Source organism: Dromaius novaehollandiae, unplaced genomic scaffold, assembly GCF_036370855.1.
Source record: "Dromaius novaehollandiae isolate bDroNov1 unplaced genomic scaffold, bDroNov1.hap1 HAP1_SCAFFOLD_84, whole genome shotgun sequence".
Taxonomy (NCBI): Eukaryota; Metazoa; Chordata; class Aves; order Casuariiformes; family Dromaiidae; genus Dromaius; species Dromaius novaehollandiae.
This window is the reverse complement of record NW_026991408.1, coordinates 170,829-183,753: the sequence shown is the minus strand read 5'-3', so window position 1 is coordinate 183,753 and position 12,925 is coordinate 170,829. Positions and strand designations below refer to the sequence as shown.

The window sequence follows — 12,925 nt, the reverse complement described above, 5'->3', positions numbered from 1 at the left end:
CACTTGCGACAAGAAGTGCCCCTTATAGAGAGAAGTAACGTACTGCACGTCTTGGGCATTTGCTGCAGTGTGCGCAGCCACTGACTTTCCTTTTCCCACCTGAGACGACACTGACAGCATGTGCTCTACTGTTTAACATCTCTTCTTGGCAAAAAGGATGCAAAATGGAGGCCAGCGTGTTTCTAGAACGGGCCCCTCCCAGAGACAGCGCTGAGCTGGGAGAAGCAAGGGGCAGTCAGACTGGGCTAGGCCCTGGAAACCCCGTTGTACGCATTCCTCAGTCGGTCAAAGTCACAAATTCTGACACATTCTCCCTGATTCAGTTTCTCCATGTATTACGACTATCACTTTGTCCTCATAACAGACTCGGGGGATGCCAGCTGTTAGCGTCCCTGGGTATGAACATAAGCCGTGTCTGTCATTCCCCTTCAGGAAAGGGCAGCACCAACTGTACTAAACTTCTGGGAGATGCCGCTTAGCGCGGGCGAAGTAAAAACAGGGCAGAACACGGGAGCTGGCTGAAGGGTTGCAGCGTTTCCTCCAGCGAGCGTGGCTGGGATGACAGCATCATCTGGGGCGTCAGCCTGACACCTGCCCTGCTCGCTCCCTGCAGCTACCCAGCAAGAGGCTGCAGTGCCTAAGCCCTCTCCCGGGGCTGCTCCCTGCAGCTACCCAGCAAGAGGCTGCAGTCCCTAATCCCTCTCCCGGGGCTGCTCACGGCTCTGGGGCTCGCGCCTGCGCTCCCGCCGGCCGGCCCCGGAGCCGGAGGCCCTTCGGCCTGCTGTGCTGCCGCGGGCGAGCGGCTGCCGAGCTCCGGGCCCGGCGCCGGGACGGGGCCCCCGGGGCGCAGCAAGCCCCGCGCCCGCCGCGGCCCCGCCAGCTCCCGGGCGCCGGCGCCCGCCGAGGCGCGGCCGGCAGCGCCCCCTGGCGCCCCGCACCGCCGCGGCCCCTCGCGGCGCCCCCGGCGCAGCCCCCGGCCGCCCGCCCCCCGCACACACCTCTGAGGAGCACCGCAGCCCGGCCACGGCTGCCGCGCCAGTCCCACCGCGGGAAGCGCCACGGCGGGGACGGGAACGGATTTGCCGCCCCGGCCACTTCCCGAGCGCCAGCCCGGCCGCGACTGCGAGCTAATTTGCCTGTGACTAAGGTCTCCTCCCTCAAACCGCTGCCCCAGAGTCGCCCTGCCTCTGATCCACCCTCACTTCAGGAAGGTATCAGAGCGCATTTACGGAAAAAAGCTGCAGAACATTTCAAACTCTCTCCCCTATTGCTTTCAAGCACGGAAATCAAAGGGAAATGCCGTGCTTTGTTCCATGGGGGAGCAGCACTAAAGGTGAGCGGCAAACCCAGCAGAACCACTCGTTTGAATCATCCGCCAACTCGACTTTGAAGTGGTTTGAAAAATCTCGGAGGAGGGGCAGAGATCTGAGTGCAGCTCTCTTGCTACAACTTCACAGAATTTAAGCATGTGGGGGGTAAAAGTTTGCCCTTCCCCCTCCAGAAAAACAGTTTCTCTGTTCTGAGAGCACTCAAAGTCAGGACACACAGGGAGCACAACTAGCAGCTGAGCAGTGCAATGGACTGGCAGCTGCCTGCATCTCAGAAACGCTGCAGGTGTGTCTCCCTCCCTCCCTCCCCTCCACGCTTACACGCTGCCCTACCTGCCTGCGCGCGCTGGTGCTCCCCACCAAGGAACTGCTGCTGGCCAGCAGGGCAGTCCTCGGGTCACACAGACACACGTCAGCACCTTCGGTTACAGACAGGGCCCCTACCCACATGGCTCACTGGGCAGAAATAGGTGCTGGGTTTCACCCCCAGCTCTCAGAGAGGTTTGGGGTTTTAACAAGTCCTTTGAATTCGTTGAACATGGCTAATAATCATCAAGTACTTCTACCTTGTCCTAAAGTCACGAGGAGGCTACAAATAGGTTATGACAGGAGCAGCATCTACCTGCGTTACACACGGAGACACACCCAGGCATCGACAGGTTTAACCAAGAACCCTGACGCAGTCCCAGGTCCACTGCTCATGGAATTAAAGTCTCTGAAGTGTCTCGGTCTTCTCTCTGCCTTGTATTTCCTTTCCCTCTGCCCACCTGCACTCCTCCTTTCCCTCTCTTCAGGAGAAAGGACTGTTCTTACCTAGGCCCACACAAATCCCGGGAGCTTTTTCTACGTTATGCTCACAGCATCAGCCACAGGGCCACTCGACAGTGCCAACACAGCAGGAGCGACCCCGGGTGAGGACAAGCCAGGCAGCTACAGTACACCCTGTACTAGGAAGACGAGGAAAAACACTAATTAATTGGAAATTAATCTCTATTCTAGCAGAGACACCATTCTGCGGAATGCAGTACACTTTTGACTGGCATTATCTGTATCCGCAGGCCCCAGGCCCCCACTGGGTTTGCTTCTATACAGCCACCACCGCACAGGCAAGCCTACCCCTCACGGGATGCCGGGACAGGAGGCGATACAGTCGCACCACCGCAGACAAGCAGGACGTTACTCTACGCACATCCGAAGCTCTTAGGGACCATGGAATACAAGAGTCATCCCCCAGGAGCTAGAAGATCTGGGGAATTATAGCAGAATCAGCACTCTGCAGCTCAAACCACCATCACCAGCCCTTCCAAAGCTGAGCTGGGCCGGGGCTAGTCGAAGGGCAACTGACCAGAGCCGACCCTGAGAGAAAATGAGGAACCCTGGTTGTTCCCAACATAACATCTCAAGCCACAAGTGTGCTTCCCTTCAGATTGCTAGCTCCCTGCAGCTCCAGAGCTGCCCTGAACTCATTTTTTATTGCAGCTGCTTGGATTTGTAAATACCCAGCAGATTACACCCTCCTGTAAGATGCAGACCTGCCATGCTGATCTGCACATCTGTGAATTCTTGGCTTTGGCATTATCATTTATAACTGCAGCTGCAACATTCCCCCCAAAGTCTTTTTTTTTTTTTTTTTTTTTTAATAAAGTAGGAGCATCTCTGCCCCTGAACACTGAGTCAAATCTAAATTTTCTGTCACATTACTAAAGATGGTCCTTGATCCTCAAATGACGCCTCTGCCTCTATGGCTTCCATGATAGCCACACAGCATCTAAATGACTAACCAGAAACTCAGAGGTCAGACCTGAATGACAACACTGGGTTGGAAGCTAACTTATAGAGCTCCCCCATGTTTGAAGGAGAGAGTGAGCTTGGATACATCTTTTAGAAACAAGCGCAGTTCTAGTTTCTCTGGCTTTCCTAGAAGACCTCACACAGCATGTTTGCACACACATGCGCACACACACACACACGAGTGGTTTAAGACGTCTGCCTCCACCTTATGTGCACACGCAGGAGTCAGACACCCTGAGAAGCAACTGAGCACACTCACAGTCACGGTCTAGAATCACAAATGTCTTTTCTCTTGATTTGCAAACAAGAAGTCTTAATTTTAAAAACACCAGGAGATGGGAAATGGGCCCAGAAAGGTCACAGACTCCAGCTTTTGTAAAGGGCTCCCATGCTAAAAGATCAACGACCTGTTGATGGCAATAGTTTCTTAGGATCTCTATCTGCTCCTGAGACTCTGAGTTCTCTGGGGAAGGGACTGCAGCAAATTTAGATCTGGATAGATTCAGGTGCATTTGCAGACACCTTGCCTTAACTGTGTTACGCTCTGCCGTATGCAGACTTGAGTGTGAGGAGGAGGACAGCCAGCGCAGATTATAAACTACACTTCTCCGACTCTGGGATCAAAGGAAACACACCTACATCATTCTTAGCTTGAACTTAGCCATAAGCACCACAGACACCTATTTGACAGTTAAAAGCAGCGCCTCTAACTCAGGAATTACTGCACTCCTTTCAGAGCAATACCAAGAATCTCAGGGATGCAAAAAGAGGGAGGAAGAGTTACACCTAGGGTGCTAAGATATGAGTCTAGTTCCCTTGCACCCCGAACCTCAGCAAGATTCACACTACTTAGTCACACATCATCCCCTAAGGTTCACAGCGAGAGAATGCCTGGTACACCCCTTCCCTCGATACTGGTGGAAATACAGCCCAACTTGGATCCTACTTTGTATCTGTCCCACTAGAATCCACTATGCATGACATATTCAGACACAGCAATTACTACTGCCTGTTTCTCCTGCATGCACCATACTTCATTTGCTGGAAACATTAGCAATAACATGCAGTTACCTAAAAAACATAAAAGTCCCTGTTGCTTGCAGAGGGCAAAGCAAGGAGAACTACACCTGCCCCCAAACCCAACCTGCAACCTCAAAAAGCCTCCCTGGAGTTCTCGGGGTTACAGAAGTGTGGTGGGAGCTGGTCAGACCGGTTTTCATCCCATCAGTTGGCTTCTGTGCAGATAGGACTGACCTGAGAAAAGCTGGCTTTGAAGAATCCAAGTATGCTGAGCTGAGACACCTCCGGCTTGTCGCCTCTCTACAGCAGTCGCAGCTTTGTTCGTGATGCAGATGCTGGCTACTTTGACCTTCTGCACATTCTCTGGCGGTTCAGCAGGTTCTCTTCTGCTTCTGAGACTGGAGCTAGAAGGTGACCAGAAAAAGAGATGACTTTAGCAAGGAGGCACGAGGTTCTAGTTAAACAATAGGGGATAACAATTCAGCACTCCTAGACCTCACTTGCCACAGCTTCACTCTATTGATCTCATCAAGATCCATCCCACCCTGGGAAAGCAGGGCTAGAGAGATGGAGCTCAGGAATTGTAAACTTTGACCCAGAATACACAGTTTACAAACTGAAAGGATTCAGAATCTAAAATGGCCAAAAGCAAAATAAGGCTTATTAGCCTTTTCTTAGACTTAAGGGAAAGGTCTGTGGTTGCAACTGATAAACAGTTGATGTAAAACATCCTTAGGTTCTGGGATGGAAATATAACACTTCCGTTCCCAGTCCTGCTAGTTTCTTTGCATAGACTGGGCTATAGGTTTCATTTCTATGCTTTACTCACTCTGTTTGTACTATGGAAGTGTCTTAAACATCTACCAGTAAGAAGTACACATTATCACAAGGGGGGATGCTTTTCGTCCCTACAGCAGAGGCTGGAAGCTTTAACAAGCCCTTTTCATATCTTTTTTTGTCAGGGTCCAAGTAGAGCTGCTCAGGGCTTCTGCCTATGCATCTCCTCTTCCCCAGCGTTACTTACCAGTTTCACAGAGCAGCCACCCTTCCCTGAGGGCACTGAAACCCTGTGGAAGATGGGAGGAAGGGAACTCTCATCAGCTGCAGCCAGTTGCTGCTAGGAACTCTAGGAAGAGCCGGGGCTGTTTCTCACCTCCTTTATTACTCTGCACCACCCTTCCATCGGCCAGCCCCCACCCGGCCCAGGAGGAACTGCTTCTGAACGAGCTGCAGGTGAACTCACAGCCTCACCGGGGACACATGAAGTATCAGCTCATACAGCCTCTTGTGGCCAAGCTACACTCTCCCAATCAGCCTCTTCTTGCAGCTCGGCTAGATGTGGGGGTGACTCTTGGAAAGCAGTACACAGAACTGCTTACAGCACTTTCCACGGACAAACCTCTCCTCAAAGTATTCTTCTGCCTTGTTCTTCACATTAGCACCTCATACAGCGCCCTGCTGGCTTTTAGAAAGTCATGCCTGGCTGAAGAACAAAGCAGGTCAAGATACTTTATCCATGCAAGGTCTAGCTGTCTCAGGACCACCCCCTCCACAAATGCTTATGCTGTTCTAAGATTATTAATGCAGCTGCATCCAGTCTAGCACTCTTACACCAGCTTACTGTAGAAGTAGCAAAGGTTATAGGGGTAGGTGAGGCATTAATTGAGGGTGCATACAGATAATTATGAGCTTAATGAATTACTAGGCCTCGGATGATGCATATTAATTTGTGCTGTGTAAGAGCTTAAATTCAAACAGAAGGGGAAAACAATGTTGTGGTACTCAGAGCAGATCAAGTGATTTGTGGTAAATTATTACACCGTAGTAGTTGAATTGTTTGCTACATACCCCAAGCCAAATGTCAGACTCCAATTCCAGGCAGGGAAAAAGGATTTTAGTTTTGGCTCTTTCAAACTTATTTGAAGAAACCATCCAACCAACCACATCCTGCTTACACCTCAAGAACCTGACAGAGAGTGCATCTCTGGTAAAGACTGAGCTTCCTCCGGGAAGGGTGCAAAACGCTGTCTGGCTGCATCCTTCTGCATTTAGCAGAAGCCAAGCCACACTGGCTTGGTACTTATCAAATGCCTAATAAAAATGAAGCAAAACTTAATACAGTACAAACTTGCAGGCAAAGAGGCAAAAACAAGTGTGGAAGATCCTTCTCTGCCCTTTACTGGTTACCTTTTCAGGAAAAGTTTGGTTTTGTGTTTGACTCACTGCTCGACAGCTCATCTCGAAAGATGCAAAAACTCAGAGGAGGAGAATAGTGACAGTAAACCGTGCAGGAACATTTGGCCCAAAGCACTATAGTGCAAACCTGCAGCTGAGAAAAGTAGCTTACTGTTTTTTCTTTCATGACCAAGCAAAAAATCAACTTGAAGCCAAGCCTGTGGTGTAAGATTCACCAAATTCATTTTTAAACTGAGAATTTCCCAACGTTCTTATGCCAACACTATGGCATAATCTTTTTCATCAATTGCAAAAGCCAGCCTCTTTCTGTCACCCTGCTGCAGACTGGCAGCAACTCATACTATACAGCTATGAGCACGCCCAGTATGTTTCTACAAAACGGGCAACATACGTAACACACCTGAAATCTCCTTTCCTGCTGGTACTAAGCCAAGGTTTGGATATTTCCCTGTAGTTACTGATTTCCTCTATCACCACTTATCTCCCACACCCCCTCAGCTGTGGACTTAGGATGAGTGGGTGAACAGGATGTCGATAAGACGGATGACATAAGCCACAGTTTCCTTCGTAATACCTGGGAAAGGTTAGGCAGGGGCTGTGTGTGAACTCCTAGCTGAAGAAACAAAAGCAATTTAGGAATGAGTAGAATTTAGATTGTGTCCTCAAGCTGCACAAAAAGTTTGGAGGAGACCCACTATAAAAGCACTCCAAGTGCCTGCTTAATCTGGCTCCATTTCCCCAATTGCATTACCTCTTCTGTACTTCGGCTAGGTGGATCTAAAGCAGCTTCCCGTCTTAAACACTGCTGCCTCTAAACAGCTGGCACGGTGCACCTTTACACTGCATTGTGCAGACACAGATTTAAAAAATAAACGTACGTTGCACACACCATCCATACAGAGTGATGGCAGTCCACTGAAGATCCTAGATAATACAGTGATTTAACCAGAAACAGAGGGAGAGGGGAAAAAAAAGTTAGGTCTAATCACACAGGAATGGAATGGGTCATTTAACAAGACTTTACATTAAATGAAGAGAAAACAAAGCCTAGAAGATGACACCTATTCTACTCTCGATCACCTTGCCTGCTCCATCAGTACTGATCATTAAGTCACTGCAAGGATCTTTAATAGGTATTACATGTGTGAAACAGAGGCCAGCCCTCACTCAGCTGGGTTATATCCTTTTTAAAAAAATATGAAATCAAGGCACGAGGCATACAGAGCACTTCAAGCTGGTAGGATTCTGTGTCACCCTCACAAATCTCATTGTGTTCAGCATCTGGAAGTTACTTTGCAATTACAAGGAAAATGTACTTGAGCTTTCAAAACAAGTCATTTTGGGAAAATCTGCATTTAAAAAATGGTCTTGAAGACTGGGATATGGCAGAAGAGTTCAAACTCACCACCACTACTGAATGGTTTCTCCAAGGTAAGGGCCTCAGAGGGATTGATTAACTTGGCTTTCTTTTAAAAACATTGCTGTCTCCAAAACTCAGGTGAAAAATATAAAATCTAATATTCAGGAAATCCTAGTCTAGAATATAATGAAAACCCCATTTTATTTCACTATATGTTTACATGCAATCAAATCAAACAAGAAATTTCTTTTTTGTAATTTTGTATAAGGTATGCAGCTTACAGAAAATGCGATTGAGACAAAAATACAGATTTATATGAGATTAATTTTCTGGAACAACTTCTAGAAAGAGTTGCAGAAGTGCTGGTGTAGAATAACCTGGCAATACTGACTGGGGCTGGAGCTGATAGTGAAACAAGTCTTATACCTTGAAAGAGTGTTTAATTCAATGGCAGAACATGAAAATGATTTTTTTCCTAAGTCTTCTCAGTGGTTACTCCTATGGCTTTCTGCTTTAGCCATTTCAATTTCAAATCACTCTGGTGATGAAAAGACATGCTAACAATCCCAAGCAGTCCGAGAGCTACAGTACTGCCTGACCTGCAGCACCTGTATCTTCCCCTGTGCACGCTCAGAACAGCACGTCTCGTAACAGCCCAGACTCTTCCCTTCAGCTGCAGTCCAGGAGTCTAGCCTTTATGCCCGTATTTAAGGCCCCCTCTGCTGAGGTCCAAACAAAGGACAGAAATTTTGGCGTGTGCAGCCCACACCCTGGTCACTCATTAAGCCAAAATGAATAATTTCCCAATCCAAATTCTGCACAGCACACCTTGGGGGAAAAAAAGAAAAAAAAAAAAAAGAGGATCTAAATGCCCCTCTTGGGGGGGGCGGGGAGGGGGCAAGAGTATCTAAACGCCCCTAACTCATCACATTGTCTCTGGACTCCCACTGTCCACCAGCTACTGATGAAAAGCTGAGCCATCGCATGCTGAAGTGGCAAGCTCACCACCCGGCACACAGGCACTCACTCCCTGGGCAACCACCTGAGGCTAACGGTGAGTTTGGGGCCTGGTATTACCTACAGAGGCCAGGGGTGATTTAGGGTATGTTACGGGAAAAGGGCTTTTCTTTAGCTAGCCAGAGAGTCTGTGTCCAGACTGCAATTTTTCTAAGCTTCAAGTTCACCCCTCTTTCTAGGGCAACCATATAATAATTGCACAGTTGTACCTGTAGACACGCTTCCCTCCAAATACTACCTTTTCAGTAGAAAAGCTTGGGAGATGACTAAACGGAGTAATTGACACACTTCTGACTCATCTCACTACAGAGAAAAGAGAGGGTAAAATGTCAGAGCTGAGCACAGTTGTTCACGCTGGACATGGTGGTGTGAGAACACTCAGATACGCACACTGTAAGCAAAACAGGAAATAAAATGCTGTTTAGAGGGATGAGAAGGCAAGTTAGGGACCCCTGACTCTGGATCTGCATCCCATTAGTTTCCCCAGCCTGTTGCCAGACAGCAGGGTCCTGTCTATTGCAATGGTCCTCAGCTAGCAGCAGTGGAGTGACATGCTTTCTTCTCCTTAGAACCTGATGTGCAGCCTCATCTGTGGATGTGGGTAAACCCCAGCCTGGCCTGCCCCATCACAGGAAACCCCGGCATAGACTCGGCAGGATCTCACAGTCCAGCGCCCTCTTCAGCCACTGCTGCTACCGAAGCTTCCTCTACAAACACATCCTTGGACTACTCTAACCCGGACTCTTCCGAGGAGGATGTGCTATCATCCTCCGGCGAGGCTGACCAGGTATAAAAGGGAACTGCTTGGCAAGTCCTGGGTTCCATAGGAGCTCACCGATCCTGCAAGAAACCTGAGCTGACCCTTGCTCAGCTGTTCTGTGAGCAGCTGCCTCCCGTTATAGCAGGGGTCAGTCAATGCACACAACTGTCCGATGAACAGGCTGAGGGTACAAAGCGCTGGAACCGAGGCCGGAATTTTCCTAATCAGAAGAACAAGGACAGCACAGTAATAGCACAGTGAGGTTCTTTAATTTAGGCCTAGCGTGGTAGGTTACTTTTTAGTTGCCGACTCACGACTAGGCCTCTTGGCTGAGGCTATCAGAAACAAATTCATTTGGGAAAGCGCTGTACCTCCACTAACAAAAGGACTGAAATCTGCCCAAATCATCAGACACAGTCCACCACACCCACCCTCCCCAAACACAGCAGCTTCTCCCTATCCCTCATTCCACGAAGGGCTAATACAACCCCTTCCCTTTTGCTCTTCCTCTTCCCAGCTTGAGGATGAAGATACCTCCTGTGTGGACATTCCTTTTCCTCAGAAAAAGCTGGAAACTCCCAAACTCAAGGCGATGCCAGTGCTTCGGAAAGCAAAAGTCTCCAGACCTCAGACCAAGAAGCCCAAAAGCACCAGGCAGGCGAGCAACAAAATCAAGGGAGGCTGGCCGCGCCCCCCCCTTAATTACTGCATTCTCATCACCCTGGCCCTGTGCAGCAGTGCAGATGGCAGTCTGACTGTACAGCAGATCTACCAATTCACACGGTACCCACTGTTCTCCCAACTCTTAGTGTGGGACTGTGGGAAGCGAGAGGACGCGGGGTACAAAAGCATCTTACCTTTCACTGAGGAGCAGGGATATGGCAGCCAGGACGTCTGTTCTGTTCTCAGCTCTGCCTTTGGCTCAAGACGCCACTGAGAAAACTGCTTCCCCTCTATTCTTACTAGGAAATATGTACAGACTGTAAACATGCAGGGAGTGAGACTGGAATTTTACCTCTGTCTCACTGTCCTTAGAAAAATGAAGTGCTGCTCTGCTCAACTGCTCCAGACAGCCTACAACCATAGGGATCAGGGAGGAACCTTTCTTTCTTCTCTCTCTCAGATACAGTGCATCCCGTTACTTATTGCAGCCTCCAAGTTCACTGTGCTCCAGCTCAGTACAAATCTTTTCTCTCTGCAGGCAGCACTTCCCCTTTTTTCAAACAGCCCCAGATAGCTGGAAAAACACTATCCGACACAACCTGTGCTTCAGCAGCAGCTTTGAAAAAACCACTCGTTTTGTGTGTGGTGAGGGAAACCGCAAGTTACGGCTGTGGAAACTAACCCCAGAAGGACGCACAAAGTTTCGTGAGGAAGCACAGGCTCTGCCCAAAGAGGCTCTCAACTTGGTGTGCCAAAGCACGAGCGAACCAGGTACGTTGTGGAAGGCAAGGAGCCCTGCTCTGACCAGTGCAAACTGCAGAGCAAGACAGACTTTACAAGGTTCCCATAGCAAGAGGGAAGTACATCTTGTGTGTATGGTAAAATCAATGAGAGCCATGTGGAGAGGGGTGAGCTGAACACCCGATAAAGATGACTCTGCCCAGAACAGAGGCCTTATCGTGTTGTACCTATATTTAAGTAAAGGGATAACTGAGCTGCTGTGTCCCATCCATCCCCATGAGCAATGTGGACACCTCCATTTGCTTTCTCTAAAGAGCAGCCTTTTCTCCGTTTGGAAGGGAAAGTGACAGAAGGGCACTGCACTCTGTCCAGGCACAATTCTGCTCCTTTTCACATGTGGAGGAAACGTTCTCTGTGCACCTTGAGGAAAAGCGTATTGGCTGCTCCTCAGAACTGAGGAGCTGCTGCAGGATATCACTGGGCGCTTCTCCCAAGCTGGGGAACAAGCTCAAGCACAAGGCTCCCAAGCAGTATTGCTTGTGAGCACAGCAGGCATCCGAGCCAGCACACAGTCATCACATGCTGCCGAACATTTAGGCCTCTGAGACTGTGCTAGATGCTTAAAGATACTTGCAGAGATACCCACACAAGGGGGGCTTAGCCCCCAGACCACCAAAGAATTGTTCTCTAATTAAACAAACTAGGCTGAATTAAAACATAGAGCCTTAATCTCAGTATTGCTTTGCTCAGCAACAAGATACTATCAGCTTAATACTGATTAAGGTTTAGGCTATAGCACCAGTACCTGAGCAGTCATTACAGTCCACAAAGCTACCACAACTTCTTCTTTCTCTCTATCTTTTCACAGAACTCATGAGATCTCTGCTTGGTCTATGATACCTTCTGGCTCCCTGCTTCTGAAACGTGTACCATATGTTTCCAGATCAAGCTTATTTTCTCAGGTGCTGCCACAGGTAGCTTCCAAAGAACTGCACTAGCTAGTGGGAGCACTAGCTGTGAATTGGAACACCAGTGACTCCAATCCTTAGCAGAACTGGGTTGCAAATGGAGCTTATTTTCTTCTGCTTAACGCTAGCTGAGCCAGAGAAAAGAGCTGAGTTCTATTCCCTGTCAATAGTCTGCTCTAGGAAGACTTACCAGCGAGAATCCCTTGGACTGCATCTGACAGACATTTTTGTCTCCCAGTTGAAAACCTGGCATGAATGAAAAATAATATGCAGGCTTCTTGTTTCACTAGAGGCAACTGAAAGGATGCCCACCCCACAAAATGCTGGTTGCCAAATGTAACTTGTTCCTCTTGGAGGAACAATACGGCACCTACCCTCAAACCTGGGGCCTTTAAACCAATAGCTATTTGTTACCGCTGTCAGGCAGCATGTTCCTTGATACTTCAGAAAAGGTTCTTCGTAAAAAAAAAAAAAAAAAAAAAATTAGGATAGGACAAATCCTTCTGAGCTTGTATTATGTTTTCCTTTTTTTTTTTTTTGATGTTTTTGTACTGAACTTAGAAATGAAAGCACTAAAGGCTGAGTTGTTGAGTCATTGCTCTTTGTACTGTACCATGGCTCACTGAGGAGGAAGGTGGAGCTAGAACCAGACTCCAAGTAGCCTACATCAGAAAACCTCAACTGCACTACTTTGTTTCGCAAAACTTAAGTTCCAGCTCCTTGTGCCTCTACATACATTCATGTAGGTTTTTCCAAAAAAAAAAAAAAAAGTTTTCTACTTTAGCAAAGTTAGGAAATTAAGATGATCTTAACATGAGAAACTTGTTTCTGCTTTCCTGTTTCTCAAAGGTATTCATCAAAAAACAACTGGCAGAAAAGTTCCCTGTCCCTCCTTCAGACGAAATTCAGATTCCCCCTTGGCTTGGGACCATTACAACAGTATGCCTTCTTCCACAAGGATGTAGTGTACACAAGACCACTCTCACACACACCCTTCCATTCTGACGCACCACATTCATCACTCCTCGTCCTTCTAGGAGGTTTTTCTGTCCTCTGAAGAGGGCAGATGTCATGTCCCCTC

General features: G+C 48.3%; 1 protein-coding gene across 2 annotated transcripts in view; it reads right to left on the bottom strand.

Moving 5' to 3' along the window:
- Positions 1-12,925, bottom strand: part of LOC112991644 (BCL9 like) — a 100,147-nt gene that overhangs the window by 84,391 nt on the left and 2,831 nt on the right. For both annotated transcript variants that reach the window (XM_064504152.1, XM_064504154.1), the window contains exon 3: positions 4,374-4,543. The gene's annotated coding sequence lies outside the window, so the exon portion shown is untranslated. The remainder of the gene's footprint in view (positions 1-4,373; positions 4,544-12,925) is intronic.